Here is a 19,278-nt window from a genome sequence, read left to right on the forward strand (position 1 = left end):
CCATCTCTCGAACACGGCCGTGACTCCATCACAGCTTCCCATCATCCGCAGGGCTCCGCGAATCCTCGTGCGATCGTTTGCACCCCATCATGCCCCCGTGTGAGGTGATGCTTGAAGACAACAGGCGGGGAACAAATCAAAGCTGTTCTTGATAAAATTATCACCCTCTAAATTTATCCCAAAGCCAAATATTTTACTTGAAACACAAATAGTCCCACACTTGTTCACCCCGCAGAGAACTGAATACAGAATTATGAAAATCTGTTGTCTTAAATTAATGCAAGGCTCAACAATTACAGATGGTCTGATGGCCTGTAGCCAGTGTGTGTGTGTGTTTTGGGCCAGTTAATAACAGTTTTACCTTATTATATTTCAAACAATAATAATAACAATAATATTTGTGGAAAATATGAACAAAAACAAAATATTACTAAAAATATGTGTATATAAATTCTAATCAAAACTTTGCAATCCTAGGATTAAATATTTGTAAAATCAAAAGCCAAATAATGATTTTATATTTGAAAAACTGATGAATGCAAACCAAAATATATATAAAAAACTGAATAATAATAATAATAATAATAATAATAATAACAATAATAATAATAATATGGTGAATTCTTTTTAAATGTAAAAATAAATGTATTTAATATTTATAAATATGGAAACTAGATGGACACAAACTAAAAGATCTAACAAAAGAATGGTTCATATGTTAAATAACTATGTGGTAAAGGCGATTTTTGACCATTCTGCGATTTAAATACTTGAATCAAAAGTACTTCAAATCATTGGATGATTTTAACTTTGGAAACGTGATTGATGCAAACTAAAAGATAAAATAAATAAATAACTAAAAAAACAAATAAATACAACTTCTTTTTTTTCAAAACAATTTTAAATTCAAATTGATGAAACTAATATGAAAACTCTAAATGTAACCAGTCGGAGAGTGTTTTGAGCCAGTAAGAAATTACTTTCCTTATCATATTGCAAATTTGAAATAATAATAATAATAATAATAAAGTAAATAAATAAAAAAATATTAACAATATTTGGAAAACGTTAAATGCATTCATATCAAATGTATAATATTTAGATAATATTTATTATTCTGGAAATTGACAAACTTTAATTTGTTTTATTTGTTTGGACGCATTAATGCAGAACATTACATTAGTTTGACAATGAAACTTCAATGCAACAAGTAGAGAATTCAATTTTTGTGTTTTCCCCAAAAAACTAAATCTCCTGCCTCTGCTCCATTTAACAGATCTGCACCTCATTTTGAATAGCATTCTTAACACCTAGCAGGTACACAAGAGAACAGCACATTGTTTGTGCTGTTTCTGTTCACCTCAAATCAACACTACAGTTCCTAGAGTCTATTTCAGATCAGTCAAGCATCTCTCCAGCAGCACACTCCCTTCTATCAAGTCTGTGCTTCTGAGAACCGATGTTCTGACGTCCTAATCGTTTTCTGATGGTCTGTTTGGTCTGTGTGAGAGTTCTTGAAATCCGCTGTCTAAAAGACTCGCCGTTACACTGAAGGACAAAAAGATTGACAGCATGTCAGGTGAAGTAAATCAGACCTGCTTTAACCTCCCCTGAGATTGCCATGGCAGAAAAAAATCCAACATGCACGTTCTCAAAAGACTTGCTGACTTCAAGTTCTCAGGTATGGGATTTCATTTCTTTTTTCTATTTTCCTGGTTTCTTTTTGTCCCTTGTCCACAAACACTCAAATACATCCTGTTCTGGTAATCAGACTCCTTTGAATGGGGCTGAACTCTTCTGGCCTTTCTAAAAGGCTTTACACACTTGTAGACACAAGAAGATGTATACACATACAGTACATACACACAGTTAAAGAGATCGTACACGAAAAAGATTTTATTTGAAACATACCAAAATTTAAGTTGGCATTAATAAATATTTGCTATTGACTTAAATTATCCAACTGCACAAACACCATTTATTCTTGCATATATACTTTGAAAAAAAAAAATGCAATTTCAATCTGTTCCTTAAAACAAAACTATTGTGTGTAGGACTGGAGAATGATATACAGCCAGATCCACTGCTTTCCCTTCACTAACCAATATTTGCAATACGCCTCAAATTCAATTATCACAACAAATTTTGTGTTTTGCTAGTTCTGATAAGAAACAAAGTCTCAAAGTCTCTGCGGTGTCAGTTTTTTTTTCTTTTGCCAAAAAGAAAACCTGACTATTGGTTTTGGCATTGGTTAAGAATCAAACAATCATAATAATCGGTTAATAAATTTATATCGGTGCATTTCTAATATACACACACACACACACAGAGACACACATACATTTGTTTTATATATATATATATATATATATATATATATATATATATATATATATATATATATATATATATATATATACATTATGGCTGAAAAACAATCAATGTGATTAATAACATCCCAATTAAAAGTTTGTTTGTGCGTGTACTGTGCATATTTATTATGTATATATAAATACACACATACATGCATATATTAAGGAAAAATATATATTATGTTTAAATATAAATATATGTACATTATAAATAATATTTTTTTAAATATATAAATACAATACAATACACACATGTATTATGTAAACAAACATTTATTTTGAATACGATCAATCATGATTAATTGTTTTGCCACCCTAATACACACACACATACACTTGCGTTTATGGTTTACGGGGACTTTAGATAGATTTAATGGTTTATACTGTACAAACTGTATTTTCTATTGCCCTATACCTAAATCTATCCCTTACAGAAAACAACATGCATTTTTTTAATTTCATAAAAAACTCTTTTGTATGTTTTTTTTTAAGCCTTTTGTTATATGGGGACACATTTGTGTCCTCATAAACCATATATACCAATACACACACACATTTACAGAATTTTGATTGCTCTTGCTGTCATGTAGCACTAATTTAGCACTACAGAAGGTGACAGATTAATATTTCAATTCATTTCTTTGGATGTACAGTTCCTACAACAGAACACAATGCATCCTCTCAGAACAATGGGTCTTGCGTGTTCCTGTCACAATAATGAATCAGGTGTGCTCTGAACAACCTCTTTCTCTTCCAGTCGCTCCTGGAGTGAGTGCCTGTGTTCGGTGGGAGTTTGCTGCCGGTGTGTGCACGTTTAGTCCCCCTGTCATGCCGTGGGAATATACGGTCAGGGTAATTACCACTATCAGAGCTGGTGCTACTGTCCTCACTGCTCGAACCCTCTGGGACTGATTATGGCCCCGCTCTTAGCTCCACTACTGCTGCAGGAACGACCCTTTAGCTGTCCTTCGATAAGTGATTCATCAAAGAGAGACAAGCCCACGCGGACAGATGGATCGAGAGTGAGACCTGCAATCTGCTAGAGATCGAAGGAGAGTGTGACCAGGACTGAAACACACACTCTTGAGACTGGCACTGTAATGTAACTCAGCTGTTTTTTTGGCTTAACTACTGAATTGCGGAAAGTGGTGCAAAAGTTGAAAATTTGTTTTTTTTAAACATCAAATTACTAAATAAACTTAACACAAACACCCTATGTTAAAGACAAGCGTAACTGAATTAAACAAATCATAATAATATTAAATATGTGAATGTGTGAACTTTTAACATTTAATAACCCTTTTTACTTCATGAAATGTGCACATGTTGGAAACTTTTTTTTATACATCAAATTATGGCATAAATTTAACTAAAATATCCTCAGTAGTGGACAAGCCCAACTAAATTAAACAAAACATCATAATATTCAATATGTCAAACTTGACAAAGTTAAAACATCTGATAACCGTTTTAGAATTTATTTAACATGCACATGTTTGATTTTTTTTTTCTCACGTCAAATTACCACATAAACTTAACTCAAAGTTCATGTGTAGTGATCAAGCCTAAATTCATTAAATAAATGATCATAATATTCAATGTGTCAAATTTGACAAACATAAAACTTTTGATAACTTTTTATGTAACATGTGACATTTGTTAATATGAGATACTGGAAACAGAAAATCCACCTTCCAGTCTGAAAGAAAGAAAGTCTTGACATTTGCCAAGTATGGTAACCCATACTCACAATTGGTGCTCTGCATTTAAGTCCACACACACAGCAGTGAGAAGTGAACACACCGTGAACACACACCCGGAGCAATGGGCAGCTATATATCCTGCGCCCGGGGAGCAACTGGGGGTTCAGTGCCTTGCTCAAGGGTACTTCAGCCATAGGTATTGAGGGTGGAAGAGAGCACTGTTCATTCACTCCCTCCACTTACAACTCTTACCACGAGACTCAAACCAGTGACCTTCTGGTTACTAGTCCAAGTCTCTAACCATTAGGCCACAGCTGCCCAGTTTCAATTAATGCAGGAAAACATATTCATATAGTTCCAAAACAAATGGATTTACATCACTTACATAAAAAATAACTGAATTAAACACAATTAAATTAATAACGTTCAAGATGTGTGTGCTTCATTAACTTATTGTAATCAATAAAAAAAAATAAAAAAAATTGAGTTCACTTTTGCCCCACAAAGTGAGCTATATCTAACACAACTTGGGAATTTCATCAGTAAGTAATGCTCAATAGGTAAAATAATTGCAAATTCAACCTTTTCAGATTTCAGTGTGGGATATATTTAGTCCATTTCATTTAAATTGTAATAGCTCTATGTAAAAACAATAGAAGTTGACAGCTAAGTAAGTGTGTGTCTGTGTGTGTCTGCTTCTATCAGTGTGTCATTGTGTGTTGTGTATGTGTTTATAATTGTGAATTTATGTCAGGTAAAAGTGCACTGACCGCACACTGCCAAAAACACTAAGCAACAGTGTCATTAATGTCTGACTCATGCAGGCATGTATGTGTGAGAGTGTGTGTGTGTGTGTGTGTGTGTGTGTATAAGTGTGTCTGGGCTTCCCTCACCTTCAAAACTAATCAAATCTGAACACTTTATACACATACACTCGGAAAGACCAAGTCACTAACATATCTGCTGCAAGGAAACAGCTTCCAGTCTGTCTTCAAGCCCCATTTCCATCATTAAACCTCACTTTTCCAAACTTTATCTCCTTCGATGTGTGTGGTTTGTGTTTCTAGCAGTAATGTTCAGCTCCAAACCCAATTACAGCTTGTAAAAACTCACTAAACCAGATCACACACACAAGTTTACTTGTACATACAGCTTCTAAAGCAAATTCTATGACTACAGGCAATCCCAAACCCAACCTCTAAAAAAAAAACAGTTTGTATTTACTGTATTTATGAATTATTTTACCTTTGAGGACGTCCCTTAAGGGAGGATTCTGTCAGGTTAAGCTAACTTCTGTGGACAGTTTTGTCCCTGAGGTACAGCTAACTAAACCCACATAAACAGAGTCGCTCTGATCTCAGAGTCGCAAACACCTCCACAATTGCATTGAACTCACTCCCTCCATACGTGGAGAACATACAAGTGTTTGCAAAGACAAACACACACACACACACACACACACACACACAGAAAAAGCTCTAGGCAGATGTGTAGTCTGAACACGCTTCACTTCCATTACGAGCAGAACAGCCATAGTTTACCAATCCCCTTGGCTATAACAAACACAAAGCACAATAGAGTATGAGCTTACACACATGCACAAATCACAAACATATGATAAAACTGAGTGCAGAGCTACATAAACCACTAAGTAAGTGCAAACACACATACTACACAATGAATGAATGCATATGGATACACACACATGATTTCATGCACTAAACAAATACCACCCATGACTACTGCTGAACTTCCCTAAATTTATGAATGGGCCCCTTTGCTCCAGGGCCCATTGTGCAATCCAGTGCCCAAACTTAAAAATCCTGTGCCCAACAAAAATAAACTGGCCAAAATGCCACCCCCATGAAGAGCTATTTATCAAGAGAAGAAAGCCTTCCACTGACAATATGGATTCTAAAATGAAATCAACAAGTGAAAACACAAGAAAAGAAAGTAATAATTTCTAAACAGATAGTTTTAACATTCCGACTCTAAATTGGAGGCAAGCGGCACATCACAACAACGAAACTCAATCTCGTCCATTATAATCAACTTTTATAGATCATTGCATTTGACAGGCACTTTTATCCAAAGTAATTGCATTGCTCTAAAAGTTTACATCTTATCGGTCCATGCATTCAATGGGAATGCAAAGCCTACTAGATGTACTTCTAGTTATGTTGAAAGCAAGTGCCTCCAATTTAAGCTCCTTTTCTGAGATTTTCATTTACCCAACTTAACTGCATTGCATTCATTGTATGCACTTTATCAGTTTGATTATTGCATGATTATTTAAAAAATATTGAACTATTTCGTTTTTAAAGGGGTCATATGATGCGATTTCAAGCTGCTCGTGTAGACTCCAAAGTCTCAAACCCAAAGGGAAATCCTTTATGACAGTTAGAACTCAGCCATACCTTCCTAAAATGCCTCATTTAAACACACCCCCACATATCTACATCACTGAGGAAGATTTGCATAACCCAGCCCAAATGTTAACGCAAAGAAAGAAGGCAGAACTTTAATACTCACTGTAGTATTGTTGCCACAGCCACCATGTTGTGGAGATGCTGTGTGTTTCCAAATATGGTAAGGGGCATAACATTTCCGTCACACACTTGAGGTATTTGGGCAATCACAACATACTGGATAATTGGCCAATCACAGCACACCTCACTTTTCAGAACGATGAGCTTTGTAAAAATGGACGCATTTCAGAAAGGCAGCGCAGAGAGAGGCAACAATAATTTATGTGTGAAAATATATATATATATTTTTTTTACCTTAAATTGCCTGAACGGCATTGTATTACACCACATACACACAATATGTTATTTTTAGAATCGTCAAATTTTTTGTGCAAAAATCAAGCAGATCCAATTCATATTCAAGCTACTTTTAGATTCATATTAATGTATTTTTATTACGCATTGCATTCAAGGCATACATCTTGGGAATTGAACCTATGATCATGTTAATTTACACCCAAAATATTTTGAAACACATCAAACCAATACAGTCATACACTTTAAATCTTACATAAACAGCCTCAAAAGTAAGGTAGCACAATGTTGAGCAATTTTACATTTAAGTTGAAATGTAAAACTTTGGCATAATAAAACTAATTGTAAATGGCATAAACATAAATGTAAAAGTAACTTATTTAATGAGATCATGATTAAATAATTGTAAAAAGTTTACTGGATTATTTTCAAAATATTATTTGAATAACTTCCATGTGAATATATATATATTTTTTTATAATTTGTAATGAAATTAAATTTTTCAATGCGATTTTGCAAAGAAATGAGCTGCCTCCTTACAATATGGGCCAGAAATCTTCCCAGAAAAACTCAGTATGACAACCTCTGTTGTCCACCACTATCAGTGCTGCTAGTACTATCACATTTTACTAAATAATACTAGAATTATTAACTGTCATATACATAACTACTGTATGTTGATTATTCAGTAAAATGGTATCACCACAGTAAAGGAAAAAGCAACAAAACTCCTTTATCGAAGACCTGATCGATTATGAATCACACACTCACATTCAAACGAACACTGACCAACAGAGCAACAATAAACTACTATAGCAAATGCACAAACACACAGGCAGGTGTTTATCTTAGAAAGGTTGCATGCCGATCAATGAGCCTTTGATTTGAGCTCATCCACATGGGGACGCCAGTGACGTAAGCCACAACTTTAGCGAGTTTACGGGTAAATTACCTCTGCGAACGACATCTTGTCAAACGGAGCTCTAACAAGCTATCGACCCGCCACTGCCGCATCCTAAACGAGCGGCTCCCCTGCTTCCGGTAACATCAAGCCACTGAAAAACAGAATTTATCTCAACTGATGTAATGAATCAGAGCCTAAGAAAAACACACCAGTGACAAACACTGGAGGAGGATGGGCGATATCAATGAGCAGAGAGATGAATGTGTGTGAGCGGACTTGGGTGGGTGGTCCATTTCAAGTTTCTAATCACTTCGAAATGTGTTTTTCTGCACAAGTTAACGTACTTTGTAGCATCAGGTTTTCAGTTCGTGAAAATGAAATTATATCCACACTAGGGACAAGATGAGTAAAAAGAGTGAATTCAGACAGCTGTCTAACTACTACTGCACACTGTGTATGTGTAGCCTACGATACAAACAGTGTTCTGAATGACAAAATTTTTTTATAAATAACCTACTTATTCAATACACGTTAACTGAATTTCAGACAGCTTACAAATGCAGTTTAGATCAGGTTTGGTAATGCCTTGTTTTGCTGTTCAGAAAACAAATTTGTACAAGTACAGAATCTGCGGGAAGGTAATACTTTTAAAAGGTGATTTTTTACTATTATTTACAAAAGAATCTGCATTTTCATGGGTTTAAATAAAAATAAATTGTTATTAGAGACAATAAAAACGACTTTGCTCTTCAAAGCCAATCCATTCCTGAAAAAACAAAACAAAAAAAACAACGTAAACTTAATTTTCGAAAGTCAATGAATTTGTGACTGAATTTTTTGGCTTCAACATATCTACTACAAAATGCACATCATTATAAATTTGTTATTCGGTGGAATTTTTTATTTCCCTATAATACAAGATTGTCATTTTTACATGATTTGCTACAGTTAATTAGCCCTTAACAGGTTTTAATCCATGATTATTAGAGACGCACCAAAAAATCTTTCAAAAAAGGTTTCCACAGAACACATGGTTATCGCTTTTGGGTAGCTTTAAGTATTTAACATCACGTGTTTTCAGATATAAAAGCTGACCTGGCCCGGGATAAAGTTTCATATGTTATATTGTAATCGTACACCTATCCGATGACTTTTGGCATCTCTCTAAAACCTTTCCACTCCTTCAACAACAATGAAGGTCATTACTTTTACTAGTCAACATGAAACGAAGTTCACAAAACCCATTTTGCCTTCACAAGCTCACACATTTCCTATTGAATAAGACAAAAGAAATGAAGAGAGAGACAGGATTTAATCTGATTGGATGGTGAATGACATTAAATGACAATTCTGATTTCATGTAGACTTTAACCACGTTTTACAAGCTAAAGCAAAATCAATCAAAAAATCGTTATTTTGTGATTTTGCACAACCAACGAATTGCTCTGATACTAAGATAATCGTCAGTTCTCTGATGGACAGAATGAGTTTCTTTAAAAGACAAGCCAATAAGTTTCCTACCTGAGTTGCTTCTTTAGAAGAATGCTGTGATTAGGTTAGCTGCTATTAAAGTGAGCCGTGATTGGCTGGTTTAATGATCAAGTGCCTTTTGATTGTCAGGAAGAGAAGAGTTTTTCTCAAATTGTTAACACAGAGGGTGTTTCAGTGTGTTTGTGGGTGTGTGTGTGTGTGTGTGTATATGTGTGGTTGGCACTGATGGTGGCATCCTGGATCAATACACAGACAGACAAGGGCATCACCGAATCGACAAGCATGTGTTCAGAGCGTTTCAATCACCAGCCTCCGCACACAAACACACACAGATCACGCTATACACCAACACAAAACACTCATCAAGTTATTATGGATTAGTCGTGCAATAATGTATCAATTAATGGGGTCAACTTATGTAGGTATATAGTTATGTAGGTCATTCCTAATTCTAAGTAAGAAAACATTTTCACACAAAACTGCCAAATTTCACAAATAATTACCAAGAAACTGCAACTGAATTAAACATGAAATTTTAAACTAAATAGTATTTCCTAGGAAAACATACTCCAGAAATCTTGGAAAAGCAATTGCATCGTGTTCATCTCATGGTGTGTGTAGTTCAGAGATGTATTCTTAGCCTTAAAATCACATGCTCAGATTTCAACCACCAGTCGACCAAACTGGACCAAACCCTGCATTTCACTCGCTTTCTCTTTCTCTCTTCTGGTCTACCGAGCTGGATCGAACCCAATGTACTCATTTTGACTCACACTAAAAGACTCTTACTTTCTTTCCCAAGAAAGCAAACAGCACACACACACACTGCAAAGCCAGTGAACGGAGTCTATGCCGCATCGGCATCAGCGCTCATTAAAGAGATGCTCCCTTGAGCAGTTGTTCTTGACTTGAAGCTTTATTACCTGACTAATTACAACACTGTTAATTAGCTTCTATGATCATTGAGAAACGCAAATGAAAGACAAAGACAAACTTTTGTCCTCACAATTTGAGTGAGACAGCATCAGTCTTAAAAAAAAAAAGGAAATACCATGATTTTGGGATATAGTGCCATGGAAATACCATGGTTTTGAAACTACAATTACAAAGATACTGGTAATGCACCAAAATTATGCAACCTAAAACAGGTTGAATGTCAGCAGATTAGATGGACTTAACCATTAACAAATAATTATGCTATTGCTAGAGTAACAATACATAAAAATTATCAAAATATATCAAGATGCAGCTCAATGCTGAAGATTTTTAATAAGACTTTCATTTATCACCCAAGAACACAAAACCGTGAACAGATATGTTTCTTTAACAAATTACCCAAATGTATTTACAGAAACATAATTTTCAGTTTTGCTTTTTGGCTAAATGAAAACTTACAGTATCTGTGTTTCAGATTTATTTTTATTTTATTTTTTATAAATTGGGAGTCTCATTTCCAAAAAAAGTGTTTTTAGTGCCTCATACTTGAACAACCATATTATGACTGGCTTAATTAATTATCCAAGAACAGGACACCCTGAACAGCCAAAAAGGTTTAAATCACAGAAAATGTATTTTTGTCTGAATAAAAAAGTTTGGTCTTGGTGTTTCGTTAAAAAAAAAAAAAAAAAAATAAAAGAAGAAAAAATCAGTTCAGTGCCTCATTCACCAAGAACTCATCAGCCAAAAGCATAACAACAAGAACAACATAAACAGTTAAATGACCCAAATTTAATTACAGAAACTTTAATTTTAGTTTTCAGCTATACAAACTTTTTATTTTATGTTTCTGTAAAAATAACTTCATTCCTGAAAGCTTTACTTCAAATGGTCATATTTGTCAACCAAGAACATTACACCCTGAACAGCATAAAGAGTTTAACCGTTTAGTTAACAAAATTTAAATTGCTAAAACATTACATTAAGAATTTTGGTAAAAAAAAAAAAAAAAATGAAAACCTGTCACATCACTTTTTTTTTTTTTTTTTGCACATGTACCATCTTAATACTGTGAGCATGATATCATGGTGATACCACGGTATTATTTGGAGAACCACTTAAGTAACAGTGTATGAATTGTTCACATGGAAAATTCCCTTTTTTTTTTCAAAAAACTGTTTCTGTTCACATGTATTATGTTAATATCAAAGTGTTTTTAAAGTCCCATTTAAATAATAGCATATGAAAATAGTAATTATTTAGTACCATAAGTCTAAGATACAACAGAGTGCCACAATATCTGCCACAGTCTCTTTAGCAAGCTATGACATACATTTATAATACCCAAAAATGCTACCTAAGTAGGCAGCTCACTAGGCTTTGAGACACAGCACCAGAGACTCTGGTGTTTGACTGTCTTAGACAGTTGTTTATAAGTGTGGCCCCTGTCCTGCTGACCGCACACAGAAAGAAACTTTCAGACACAGCCTACTCTAATTACTCCGTCTGTCAGTCCTCTATGAAAAATGACAAACTAGCAGGGCGAGACAAAACAAATTAAGACTGAAAAACAAGGAAAACATTGGAGAGAGAGGCCGTGGGGTGAAGGATGGGATCTAAGGGGGTCTCTACAGTTGACACAGAACCGAAGAGCATTCCAGTGCAAGCAGAGAACAAAAGCACGCACACACACACACAAACAATGGGGTGGACGCTGGGAGACGCAATAACGGTACATTAGGACTCCCTACCCCCTCACACACACAGAGCGGGCTGCTGATTTTAATGTGAAGCCTCCACTGAGTCCTGGCATTTGGCAAAGACAGATGCTGAGAATGGGCTCGCACACACACAGGGCTGCGCTGGGAACTGATGGGGGAAGGGTCGCCCCACACAGGGATACATCCCTCCGTTTCTAAGAGAGAACGTCGGCATTGATCAGTGACGTGGAGGTCATTCTACCCGCATACACACACACAGACTGATGCACGCATTAAAGGACAAGCAGCACTGAACAGGTGGACCAGTAAAAAAAAAAAAATTTTCCAAAAAACATATCATGTGTCTGAACAGACAGCTGTTTGGAACACGGACAAAAGTGTGTGTGTCGCTCCACACAGACTAAATAGCTCCTCTTTCACTCACTCGGTTCTTAGACAAACTTTGAGCATAATCTTAATATGTGTTTCCGCTGTGGTTTGATGTTTTCTAGTTTGTGCATTAGCAGAGCATGAACGCATCACTTTGCCGCGCTGTCCAATGGTGATTAGAGTGTGTAAGGGAAACAAATGCATTAACAAACATAAGGTTGAGTCATATTATCTAGTGCTAGATTTAGACATCAGCCATTTTGGGATTAGCATTGTTGAAAATAATAACAATAATAGTTAATTTACTCTCAAAACTCTCAAAAAATTAAAATATATTTCAAGCTGCTCTGCTCTTCAATGAAATGCAATGGAAGTGAATAGTGACCAAACTCAGTCTAGCTCCAAATCACACAATAAGGCCATTATAAAAGCAGTCTATACAACTTGGGTGTTATATAGTTTACAGAAATCATATGTTAGCTACATATTTGGGAGGAACAGGCAGTGACAGACAGTGAAAAACTCTTTCAATGTATAGAGAAGAGCAGCACAGACTTTCTGCTAAATATCTTCCTTTGCCTTTCACAAATATTATAGTAAATTTAGTTAAATAAATGTTTACATTTACATTTCAATATGGCTGTGGATCTCAATTCTTATTTTTAAATTGTATTAAATGGTACTAATAATTCATTTAAACAATATTGGCCCACAGTGACTTCCATTGTATGAATGCGGAGACATTTTTTCTAAATATCTCCTTTTGTGTTCTACATAAGAAAGTAAGTCATAGTGCTGGAACAAACATGAAGGTGAATTTTCATTTTTGGGTTGAGCGGACCTTTCATTTCAAAAGTGGATCACAAAATCTCTTCACAAACCAAACTACCAATCAAAGATCCCTCATAAATATACACCGCCTGCCTGGCCCAGCCTGGCTTTGTCCCAAAACTCAACCCGAGGCTGCAAGCAGCGCAAAAGCATATCAAAACTAATCTAATGCTAGGAATAAGTGAGTCATCTATAAAAGTGAGAGTTGGTGGAAAAACAAACCAGAGTTAGTTCACAATTCCCTTTACGTTTCTAATGAAAGATGGTTTCTTATTTTTAGCAATCACAGTGCATTTACATGCACTTTTCTCTATATGCATGCATGCATATGATTATGTATGCACATATCTGGGTCTAGCTGACCCTTTATCACTCTGTATTCGCCTAACGCAGGGCAGTGTCGCATTTCAGAGAGTGTGTGTCTCCCATTGATGTGCGGAGCACGCCAACATCATCCGAGCGCAGAGCGGTGTGAAGCCAATCTTATGAGGATGGAGAGAAAAAAAGTGAATTCAGCACATTAATACGTGCAGCACACACACACACTCTCTCTCATGGAGGATCTGAAGTGTGCAGTTAGTGTGTATGTGCTCCGTGGGTTTTAATTAAAAGATGCACTGGGCCCCTTGAGAATTCATACACACACATGCACCGGGGGCCGCCTGTATATTTACAGCCCTTTCGTGGATGCTCGGGACCCTGTGAGCTCTCCACCTTGTCACTGCACCATGCATGCATTAACATCCACCACACCTCCAACAACTTTCTCTGCCCTCTGCATGTCCACGAGTCCTCTACTGCAGGTGCAGATATTCCCCCATGACAACTAAAATCAGGCTACTTCTCCTGAATGCACTCAAAACATCAAAGCACATCCACAATTTACCCGTAAGATAACACAGCCAACGCAACGCATGCCTTTACTGCGGAATTAACCTGCTTCAGTACTTGCCCCCCTTCATTCAGTCTGCCCCCATCCGCTGCACAGCCAACTTTCACTCTCAAACACAGTTAGTTGATCAATAAGCAATAAGCTTCATTTCGCATACCTATCCTCGAGAGTAATAAATCCGCTCGGTGAGTGACAGGCGCCGGCGCGCTACTTTGCCGTATCCATGAGAAGTTCCGTATCCGACCGCGCATCGGTAGAGCGACCGTCTCGCCGAAGCTCCTGCAACAGCAATGTGCTCCGGCGTTCACAAACGCGCGTTCTTACATACACACACACACTCGGCGTGGGACCGGGGAAGCGCGCGCACTCAAGGCGGGGGGAGAGCGACTCCTGCGGGTGCGAGCATAGCGCAGCCTACCGGACGAGAACACACGAACACACACACACACACACGCACGGTTTGACTTTCTTCCTTTTTTTTTTTTTTTTTTTGCGCAAGGGAAATCATTAATGTGCAAGTTATAGTTGCATTAATGTTCAAATCATGTTTTTCATTGTGCATTCCAATCAATCTGCATTTCGGCTATTTTGAATAGGTAAAAATAACAAAAAAAAAACAGCTACTAACACAATAAAACAATAAAAACATGATAACATAATAAAAACTGGGTTTTTGTAATGTTAAAAACGGAGTATTATATGTAGCCTATAGACAGGGAGACAGACAGACAGACACATAGATAGATAGATAGATAGATAGATAGATAGATAGATAGATAGATAGATAGATAGATAGATAGATAGATAGATAGATAGATAGATAGATAGATAGATAGATAGATAGATAGATAGATAGATAGATAGATAGATAGATAGATAGATAGTGTTAATATGTTAATACACACACGCACACACACAAACAAACACAAACACAAACACACACACACACACACACACACACATATATAGGCAATTTAGTTTTGGGCCAGCAAACAGACAAAACACTCTTTTAAAAGACTGAACTGTGTGAACAGCTGGACGTTGCGGTGGCAGTGATACATGGGTCAGCACTGCATAAGTGCGCTGGTCCACTGGTGCTGAAGCTCCGGCGCGTCCAGCTGAGTGTCAGAGTGATGATCACGGGTGGCTACAGGGCTTTTTAGAAATGCACTGCCCTGTAATTAATGTAGCCATGATATAATGCACAAATCGATTTCATTGTGCACTCCTGACTGCACGGGACAGGAGAGGCTGATTTTCCTGTCCCGCTGGTGTGCTATTAGGCAGATATCCACTTATCACGCACGAGGTGAGTGGGTGAGGGTCAGGTTTGCTATCTTTGTCGAGACCAAATGAGAGTGGCTGAAATAGCCGTCTTTGTGTAGCTCTCATGGTGGAAACAGCTTCATAAAGGGATTAAATAATATCTTAATTAAAATCTAACAATGCCAAAAGGTTTCTTTAAGGTGTAGGCGTAAGGTTAGGATGTACTAATTATAATTAGCCTAATTTAAAAACAATACAAGCCACAGTAATACACAGAAATAAAAGTGTGTGTTGGAGAAATTACAGTAGGTGTAATGTGGCCTAAATGGGACAGTTATACTTTTTGCACATATGACACCTTTAGATTAGACTGCATTTATTTAATGGAAAAATACAGTATTATTGTAAAATAACTGATTTCTGTGGGAATGTAATTTTATATTAATTTAATATTCCTGAGATGCAAAGCTGAATTTTCAGCATCATTACTGAAGTCTTCAGTATCACATGATCTTCAGAAATCATTCTGATAAGCTGATTTGCTGCTCAAGAAATATGTATTATTATTATTATTATTATTGCTACTACTACTAAATGAAAAAAAAACAGTTGTGCTGCTTCATATATATACTGTACATAATTGTAAAATAAATTGTAGTTTTTATTAATATTTTTAATCAGGTTTTTATTTTCCATTTTTGTCAAAATAATTGTATTGATTTCTTTGTAGTTTTTGTTGTTTTATACAATGTATACTTTTTATACATTTTTATATCAGTTTTTGTTTGAGTAATTTTAGTAGCCTACAGCAAGTTAATGGTTTTAATTGTAGCTTATTTAAATGATATATGATATATGCAATGCCAAGCAGTTTCTTTAAGGTGTAGGTGTATTGTTAATATGTACTAATTATAATTAGCCTATAATTTAAATACAGTATAATCCAATAAAGTCATTATAATGCAGAGACATAAAAAGTGTGTTCGAGAAAACAGCTATATAAAGTGGTATAGATCGAAAGAGACTTTGCTTTTTACACCTTCAGGTTAGTGTGTGTGTGTGTGTGTGTGTTTGCTCATGGCGGAAGAATAAAGGGTGTGATGCAGAGGTCAGAGCCACTGGCCTACATGATGTTTATTACCACAAGATCTACGATATCTCCACCAACAGGCAGATGAACATCTATTTAATGGACGCAGAGCATTGATTACATGCAAAAACACACAGAAAGTTCAGAAGCGTAGGCGATGGCAGAGCAAAAGTAATAACAACCATTTTAGTGAAGTGCACTTTTTTTCTGATGGTAACCAGGCACATTGTTTTCCCAGCTATTTTATGCTTATTATTGATTTTTTTATTCTTCCATTTATGAAGGCTGCTGTTTTCATTATTAAGACACCTGTCTCGTGCAGCACGCTGTGAGCACTGATGAACTCCAGATGTTAACACCGTTCTGGAGCCGCTCTGGATTTGACTGGCTGCCAGTCTTTAGTGTACACAGGCCTCAGAGACACATACAACTACTGAAGCTCAGGGCCGGTGACTCGAGGCTTCATACCACAATTACATTAGTGGTGAGGACAGAGATCACAGAGACATTCTGGTGGAAGGTGGACTGTTTTATTCTGCTAAGTGAAGCTTGTTTCCTTTGGTTTAGTTTATGGTCACTATAGAGAATTTGTGGGTTGAGGTTTGCCTGCAGGTTTGTGTATACTGTATATAGTTTTTCAAGGCTGCATTTATTTGATGAGAAAAAAAAAACAGTAAAAACAGCAATTCTGTAAAAATATTTTTACTATTTAAAATAACTGTTCGCTATTGGAATACATTTTAAAATATAATTTAATCATGTGATCAAAGTAGAATTTCCAAACAGTTAACGGGTTTTTACTGTGGCATTTTTTTTTCTCCATTTTTTTACTGTTAAAATACCAAAAAATTTTACAGCGTAGAGATTTGTCCGGCTATTAAAAATAGCTTATACTGGTAAAGCTGGACTGTATTGAAAAAAGACTCATACTGAGAGTTGATGTGTGACTGACTGAGAATGTGTGTGACATTTGCTCATTTAAGCTGTGAAACTCAAGCCCCATTGACCAATCACAGCTTACCGTAACAGACCGTTACACTAATTGTCCAATGAGACAAGTGGAGTCCTGGTGCTATAGAGGACATAATTGCTTTTGTGGAGAATGATTGTTATTTTCAGTTACTCATGCAGAACCGTCAATGACCCTCTAGACAGCAGTTAGACCGAGGTCTAGAGAACCCTAGACACAGAGTACGGCTCTTTAAACAGCCTCTTTTACATTTATTCAGTGTGCATGTGTGAGCGTGTCTGTAATGTCACACACGTGGCCTATGCATGTTAGAGAACCTGGATTATGGTGATTGAGTTAGTGTTTGGTGCTTTGGGACCCTCATTAGCTAGAATTCCTGATTGAAGAGAACAAAGAGTGCAGGATGGATGTAAGCTAAAAATGAATAAGATGAAGCAGGGAAATAGAAATGAACTGCTCATTTTTACTAGTTGACTGGCCATCCAGAAAAGTAGTTGACCGGTCGGCTGGGATAAATGACTGGCTTATGTAAAAGGCATACATACGTGGCAGAATTGGTGAAACCCCTAGTTCATTAAAAATCTAAACCTATATATAAAAAAAGGCTTTATGATGTAGATCTGGAAAATATTTGCTATGTTTTAGAATCGCTGTTTATACAAATACAACAAAAAAATATATTTAAGATTTATAAAAAAATACAGGCAAAACTAATAATGTGCATCTCTAACAATTTGCTATATGAACAACCATTCAGTAACTAAACTGAACTACACTAGATTAAAAACGGATAGTTGCAAGATGTATGTGTTTGATTCATGAAAAGAACCGACTCAGAGTCATTCATTCAGAAGTCAAACTTCATAGTTTAGTACTTAGTGCATAATGTGTCATTTGGGTCGCAGCTACTGATTGCAAATTTTGTTTTTGACTCGCTCAAAAGAAACGGCTCCTAAGAGTCATTCGTTTTTTAGAATTGAACATCATTTGAGTTTTTGAATCACTATAAAGAACTGCCTCATAAGAGTCATTCTTTTTAGAATCGAACATCCTTTGCGCTATGATTTTGAATCACTATAAAGAACCGGCTCATATGAGTAATTCTTTTTTTAGAAATCGAATGTCATTTGCGCTGTATGTTTTTGAATCACTGTAAAGAATCAGCTCATTGCAGTCATTGGTTGAAATGAATGCAGTGCAAAGTTTCCAGCCGTTCTCAATACCCATCACCACCATTTTAGTGAAAACACATTTGTCCTCTAAGCTACCCTTTTACTCATTGTCAGTGGGCCTTCTTATCAATTCCATTTCATTATGAAAGTAATGTGACACAGCCAAGTATGGTGACCCATACTTGGAATTCATGCTCTGCATTTTACCCATCCAAAGTGCACACACACAGCAGTGAACACACACCATTTATGCTGCGGTTAGGGTGTTGCAGTAGGGGGTTCAGTGCCTTGCTCCAGGGCACCTCAGTCATGTGCCTTGTCCAAATACACACATTTGCTGTCTTGGCCGCACGTCCTGATTTTGCTGAGTTAGATGTGTTCCTAGGTCAGCATATTTTGTTGACCCTGGAACAACATTTTACTCCAAAAATATGTTCTTGACCATATCCCTTCACCTAAACCTAACCTTCACCATGAGTAATCCTTAAAATCAGAGGAAATGATAGATGAATGACACTGATGTACAAGCACCAAACACAGATTTTAAGCGTAAACTTCACAAAATCTATAAACTTGTTCTTCAAATCTGATTGGTTAATCACAATGTTGTCCCAGTCTTGAGAGCACATGCACGAAATAGGAAGTAAGTGCGCAAGGCTGTCTAGATCTTAAAAACGCCAAAGTGCAGTGCCTTTAATGCACAATAAATCCACACTTGAATACCAAATCTCGAATACCAACTTTTTGCCAAGATAGGGAGAGGACACGGAAACATTTC

General features: G+C 36.3%; 1 protein-coding gene across 3 annotated transcripts in view; it reads right to left on the reverse strand.

The window, feature by feature from the left end:
* fat3a (FAT atypical cadherin 3a) overlaps nt 1–14,308 on the reverse strand; it is a 140,969-nt gene extending 126,661 nt beyond the window's left edge. For all 3 annotated transcript variants that reach the window (XM_052576898.1, XM_052576897.1, XM_052576896.1), the window contains exon 1: nt 14,160–14,308. The gene's annotated coding sequence lies outside the window, so the exon portion shown is untranslated. The remainder of the gene's footprint in view (nt 1–14,159) is intronic.
* Nucleotides 14,309–19,278: the final 4,970 nt, after the last annotated feature.

This window comes from Carassius gibelio, chromosome B15, assembly GCF_023724105.1.
Source record: "Carassius gibelio isolate Cgi1373 ecotype wild population from Czech Republic chromosome B15, carGib1.2-hapl.c, whole genome shotgun sequence".
NCBI lineage: Eukaryota > Metazoa > Chordata > Actinopteri > Cypriniformes > Cyprinidae > Carassius > Carassius gibelio.